This window comes from Microtus ochrogaster, chromosome 18 (genome assembly GCF_000317375.1).
Source record: "Microtus ochrogaster isolate Prairie Vole_2 chromosome 18, MicOch1.0, whole genome shotgun sequence".
Lineage (NCBI taxonomy): Eukaryota > Metazoa > Chordata > Mammalia > Rodentia > Cricetidae > Microtus > Microtus ochrogaster.
This window is the reverse complement of record NC_022020.1, coordinates 46,245,716-46,252,808: the sequence shown is the minus strand read 5'-3', so window position 1 is coordinate 46,252,808 and position 7,093 is coordinate 46,245,716.

The window sequence follows — 7,093 nt, the reverse complement described above, 5'->3', positions numbered from 1 at the left end:
CATAAGGCACTTGTCATGCAGAAATGAGAACCAGAGCTCAATCTGCAGAATGTACACAAATATTGACTGGATGTGGCAGCCTCCTCATAATCCTACACTCAAAATCCAGAGAATGTGGAACCATGGAGCAAGCTCGCTAGGTAGATTGCATAGACATCCAAGTAGTGGGTAGGATTGAGAGAAATTCCTTAATGAAAAAGGTAGAAATTAATTGTGGAAGGAGAGCAACATAAGTCTGACATGCCAACACACATGGGAACATGCATACCACACGTATAGACACATGTTAAATATAAAAGAAAGTCTCTAAAGTTAAATAAAAAAGCACGTCTTAAAAATTAAAATATTCACGATCCTTTTCTCAACATTATATAACCAGTAAGTATTCTTGGTGGGGGGATTTCAGAGCTGCTGAGGTTCCTGTCAATTCTGCAGGGGGCTCCATGGCTGCAGTTGTGGTGAATCATTGCCCTCCTGGGGTGGGCTTTTCAGTGATGCAGCTGCCATTGAGTGATCAATGCTCCTGTAAGTTACACTCACCCTAATAAACCCACTCATTCATGTAGCTAGACCCGGAAGGTTTGTTTTCCTTGGTCTACCATAGGTGCCTTTCTGGGGTCATTTGTTTGTGTCTTCCCCAGGCAGATTGTACAACACAATTTCTGCCTTGAAAAGGAACTGTAAGAATCAAAGGTGAGTTAAGGAGGTGTGGTTGTCTTGTCTTCACAATGGGTGCTGACATTTGGAAATGAGGCTGTCCATGTAATCGACCCCCTCAATCCCATATTCAGATATATGTGAATACAAACTAGACACAAAAGGGTATATCTTGATGTTTTGCTGGGACAAAGAATCCTGTCCATTTTCTATAGTGGGGTGTACATGCATCCCAACTAGGGGTGGGTAATGTCCTAGCTTGTTAGGTGCAGTGTTAATATTTGAATGGAAAATTCATGCAGGTGAAGGTCTTAGGTTTCCCAGTGCATTGTTAGAAGAGTGTATGTAAATCCCAAGCCAAGTGAAGTCCCAGGATGCGAAGTTATCCTCATGTACGTGCCTGCTTGAATGGGAAGACAGGGGACAATAAAAGTTCCAATAACACCCTAATAAACTCACTGGGTCATTAAAGCAGACCTGGGTGGAATCACTTCTTTAGTTTGTCATCAGTGCACTAAATAGACATTACTTCATCTCTTCAGGAAAAGTCAGACAGGGGTGGGGATGTTTGGGCATCAATAGCCATTGCCACAATATTCAGTTCAGTGTCACAGGCCCCAAGGAGGAATTTGCACATTGTTTTAGTTTGTTTCTCTATTGATATAATTAAACACTAACCAAATCAGCTTGAGGGAGCAAAGGATTCAATTGGCTGCCAGGTTACAGTCCACCATCGAGGGAATTTAGAGTTCTGCCAAGGCAGGAACTGAAGTAGACTGTGAAGGAACACTGCTTCCTGCCTTGCTCTCCAGGGTTCGCCCACCCTGCTTTCTCACACATCCCAGGACCACTTTCGTAGGGATGGGTTTCACCACAGTGGGCTGGGTCCTCCTACTTATCACTTATCAATCAAGAAAATGTCCCAGAGACATTCCCACAAGCCAATCTAATGGACAGAATTCCTCAGTTGAGAGTCCCTCTTCCCACTGAGTCAATGTGGCTCAAGCCTCTAAACCCAGGAGCTTAGGGAGGGTGATTCCCTCTCCCCAGGTATGTCTAGGTTTGTATCAACTTGATGTAATCTAACCAATGTAGCGAGTAAATGTAAAATCGCTCGCACTGATATCTTAACTAAGGACAAAGAAACATTTCTTCTTGTGCAGTTTTCTCTAAGAGTCCATACAAGATCAGCATATGTGTATTATATGAAGCCTGGAAGTGATAAATGTCTAGTCAGTGTGTGATGTGGTCTTGTGTTTGTGACACTAGTGTAGCCTCCTGGGCCAAGACTCCATCACATTGACCAGAATATTCAAGATCCCTTTCTATCTACCAAGTTGACTTCTTTCCATTCTCAACCACTCTTCTAGTATTGAAAAAGTGGGAACAATTTGTGCCTTATGTGTTTTATTGTTGTTGATGACGATGTTTGGTTGATTGGATCATTTTTGTTTGTTGGTTGGTTTTCTTGTAGTGAAGAAAATAGTACATTGCAGGCAGAAGAGGAAAACAAGTGAGGTAAATAAAACTTTATGTGCAATATATTGAACTTTTGAAGATTTGGCACAAATCAGTGATGACGGTTTCCCCTCAGCAGCTTTTGTAAGGGTATGTTGTCGTACTCAGGAAACCATAGCAACACTTCATTCTAGGGCAGATGTGTTTAGAGCTGCAGTCGAGTGATGTTTCTGAGCTAAGGGTTTGTGGCAACTGGGACTTAAGGTTCGTATTCATTCTTAAAGCTCAGGAGAGTACACACACATACACACAGACATGTCCACAGGTTGGTAGACTCAGACAATATTGCTAGTAGTTCATTTCCAGGAGAAAGTATGTTGCAATAACTTTGCCCCTATGGAACAGAGAACAGCACTGATGTGGCTCTAACAGGAAAGGGATGCTCCTTTATAATCCATAACAGGATTATGTTTCAACATGAGCCATAGATGCCAAGAAGATAGCATTTGAGACCCCCAGTGATGAGGCTTGCTGTAGTAGTGACTCTGAAGCCTGGGATAAAAGGAGATGGCAGTGACTAGGCTCTGTAAAGCCAGGTGATAAGGTAAAATAAAATAAGCTGGGAATATCGGGGCATTGGTGAACCTTGGGTATTGATTTCATTGGGTGGTATTCTATTTAGATGCCAACAGTTCTGCAGACGAGGAATCAAGTGCTCTTCCCACAGAACTGGTCTTTGAACAAATCCTCACTCAGATAAGATTGTTGATGACTGCTCTCCCTCAGCAGTCTGCATAGCACCCTCCAATACTGTGAAAGCTAGCCAGACGTCAGGAAGCTCTGGCTAGTACCATCAGTTCTCAATGTATGTGACTAAGTGTATGGTGTCTTCAGTGACAGAATCCCACCACCAGGTTCAGGTGAATCAAGAATGATAGCAATAGACTGCATTGCTTGGCAGTCTCTGTGACCTCACTCCCTGATCAACAACTCGAGAGGAGGTATCCCACACCTGGCCCTGAGCTTCTGTTTGATGAGCTATGTCTTCTTGAATGAGCATTACCCCCTCACTCCTAATACAGTTAAACTCCTTAAGCACACATTAAAAGTAGGATTCAGTATAGTGTTCTCAGATACCCTCAGTTATTGATTCCTTCCCCAACTCCCTTTTCCTCTGCCCTGCCCTTGCATGCTCCTGCCTACTTAAATCATCTCCATTATCACCCTCTTCTTTATACCATTTGTGTTCTGCCAACCCCTTTGGAATTATTCTGGCTTCTCTTTAGGAACAAATCAATGGAATGAATATATGTATATTATACATACATAGTATGTAATAATTTATTAAGGCAGCTTACATTGTAATAGTATCAACACATGAATCATAGTTAAGAGGTTTAGAACTTGCTGCTGGCTCGATATTTGATGGGGCATGCCTCACCAGTTCAGGTAATCCCACAATGGCTGTCTCTCACTAGGCAGGTCAACTACCCCACAATTGTTTAGACCACAAGACTGGGTAACTCCATGGCCCCAATCTGGCACTGAAATTCTGGAAGCTTCCTTGAAAGCCACTGATGCAGAGTCCGATATGGAAGCCTAGAAACGATTGTTCTAATATCAATGAAGAAATTATGGGGGCTGAGAAATTCAGACCCATTTCCCACCTTATCTGAAGGTCAGACAGTTTGGGGAATAACAAGGCTTAATCCCACATTCTAGCAGAGGAGGTGGCCACCTGGCCTCTTTTTGAAGTGAAGTAAACTCAGTGCCATCTTGACAGTTGGTCAGGATATGCTAATGTACCTCTGCTCCTACCTGGGGAGGAGGTGCTTTCTGCCTATGTAATCAAGTGTTGACCAAGTGTAGCTGACTTGAGTCATCCCTCTACCTAGGCAACAGGATGCTGATGAAGGGAAGTCTCATGCTTAATGTTAATTAAACCTCACCAACAGAACCCAAGAGAGGGAAGAAAGAATCTCAGGCATTGAAGGATGATAAAAGAAATGGATAACTTGGTCAAAGACAATATTAACTATAAAAAAAAAATTCTGACAAAAATTTTCAGGAAATCTGCGACACTATGAAAAGACCAAATCTAAGAATGATAGGAATAAAGGAAGGAGAAGAAACCCATGTCAATGGCATAGAAAAATATTTTCAACAAAGCCATAGAAAATGCCTATCAAGATACAGGAAACACACAGAACTCCGAGTAGCCTGGAGCAGAAAAGAGAGTCCCCTTGGTGGATAATAATCAAAATACTGCATGTACAGAATAAAGAAAGAATACTAAATGCTGCAAGGAAAAATAACTAAATAACATGTAAAGGCAGATGTATTAGAATAACACTAGACTGCTCAGTGGAGACCCTAGAAGACAGAAGGACCTGCAGAGATGTTGTTCAGACTCTAAGAAAGCATAGATGCCAGCCCATACTAATATACCCAGCTAAACTTCCAATCACAATAGATGGAGGTAATCCATGGAAATCCTTGCTTCACATTCTTCCATCTCAGCAATACTTAATGGGATATTATCAATATTTTCTTAACGCATCACTCATTATAGATTTAGCACCACAGATGTTTCCTTTTGTCAGAAAATACTCGATTGACCTGACGGTTTCCTGGGAAACGGTTTTGTTCTCTGCCTTAAACTTCTTTAAATATGCAGTGAAGCCGGAGTCCAAATCTTCATGATTGATAAATGATGTAGGAGGAGCCAGCCCACTGTGGCGAGTGCCATCCCTAGGAATGTGGTCCTGGGATGTGTGAGAAAATAGGGTGAACAAGCCATGGAGAGCAAGTCAGTAAGCAGTGTTCCCTCCCAGTCTCTCTTTCAGTTCCTTGACTTCTTTTGATGATGGACTGTAACCTGCCAGCCAACTAAATACTTTCCTTCCTCAGGGTGATTTGGTTAGTGTTTCTGCTGTATTTGGGGGTATGAACTTGGGAGAGTGGGGCTTAAAAATGAGGTGGTCTAAAGTCTCATGCAATAACCAACTTTATTCAGGGAATCAGACAGTTTATATTCTGAGTGCATTTTGTGGGTTAAGCATGATCATGTGAGCAAAGCTCACTTGAGTTCAAGTTATGATCAATCACAAAGGCAAGCTCACCTGGGTTTAGGCAGTATAGAGTCAGGAGGACAACTTCTGTCTGGAAACATCATCCTGAATACTAGAGGTAAGATGACGGGTAATCTACAGTAAAACCCACTCCTGTTTATTCCACCTCAGAGGGGCACGGCAGCGCATTCCACAAAATAAATCCATGCTATGGAAGACCGGATTTCCAAAAACTTTTTTTTTAATTTTTTAATTTTTTTGTTTGTTTTGGCCTTTTGTTTTTTTCTTTTTGTTTTTGTCCTGGAGTTTTCTCACAAGCTCTCAGGAATCTCCGCACACAGCTTCCTTCACTGACTGTGTACCAACAGCTAGTGTTTAATCCCATCAACAGAGATAAAAACTAAGACAATGTACAGACTACTTGTTAACCTTGAGGAGAGCTTCATGAAACTTTTATGTTTCTATACTTTCTAAGACTTGTGATTTTTCTTTACTTCCTAAATATTATTTTATATTTAAAATGTGTCCCTGTGTGGGGTGTACATGTTTACATGTGTGTGGACATGTCAGGCTTATGTTGGGTCTCCTGCTAAGTTACTTTCTACCCTTTTCACCAAGGCAGGTTCTCTCAAATGAATCCCGAGCTTGTAGATCAACACAGTCCAGCAAGTCAACCTGCTCCATGGTTGCACTGTTTCTGCCTTCTGAGTGTGGAAGTACAAGGTGGCTGCCACACTCACTGAACATTTATATGGGTTCTGTCAATTGAGCTCTGGTCCTCATACATGCATGGCAAGTCCTCCATTAGAAAGTTTGATTAGCTGATTAGTAGGAATAAGATACAAAGAACTTATTCATATCTTTCGTATGTGCTTGTACATTTTGGGCATTGTATGTGTCCATTCGTAGATGTGTGCATGTGTGTGTGTGTGTGTGTGTATGTATGTGTGTGTGTGTGTATTCAAGTGTGCAGGCGAATGTACCAGAATTTCTTTCTTTGGGGCCACTAATTAGCTCCCAATCCATGACACAGAATTATTAGCTTTGAATGCTGATCCTAACTTTGACTATTTTTGCTTAGCATACAACTTCTTTTTTGTTCTTTTTTTCCCTCAGTTTTCTTAGGCCCTACATAAAAGTACTGGCCCCATGTTGGAATGAGAAAATGTACCATGGTTTTTACACAGTTAAAGTAATATTCTGCAGCATAAACAAATGCAACACATCTTTGCGTACTTAAAAGAATATTTCACAACAGGTAGAGTTGAAAGACAGAGAGGCAGGCAGAGAGGGGAAGAGTGACTTGGGTTGTCAGACTGTGACAAAGTAAGAAGCATGGTCCATATCTTTAGGTGTCTCCATGGTGATAGTAGTTTGGCTAAAGAAAATATGTCAGAAGGGGGAATTTATCTAATGACTTCTTGATAGTAATCGTTTGTTCTTGCCATGGTCAGTAGCTGTGGTGAGTTGAGTTTAAACTGCTTTCTTAAATTTGTCTCCCTAAGGAGAACTTTGGCGTCTTCAGTCACTGTGTCAAGGAACAGAAATTGCAAGTAAAAGGTTTTCCTAAAGTAAATACCTGAAGCTAGGAGCCCACCATTACCTAAGGAAAGTTTCTCCAAATATTTCAAAAGCATTTCTCTGAATGTTTCTTCTTTCTTAGTTTCTAACAAATAAGGAGATTTAATGATTTTTTTCAGTTGTTCAAGAGGCACTTGGGAATCCTTAGCCATGACTTGCAGGGATTCATCATCCACTCCAAAGAGGACTCGATAGTGGTTTAACTTCATCTTCAACTCCTCCACATCATCCCTGAGGATGTCCACTACAGGAACAGTAGCTAAAAGTCCATCCTTGCAGGCTTCCAACCAGACAGTCTGCTGCATAGAGCTGTGCTTTCTGTCAAT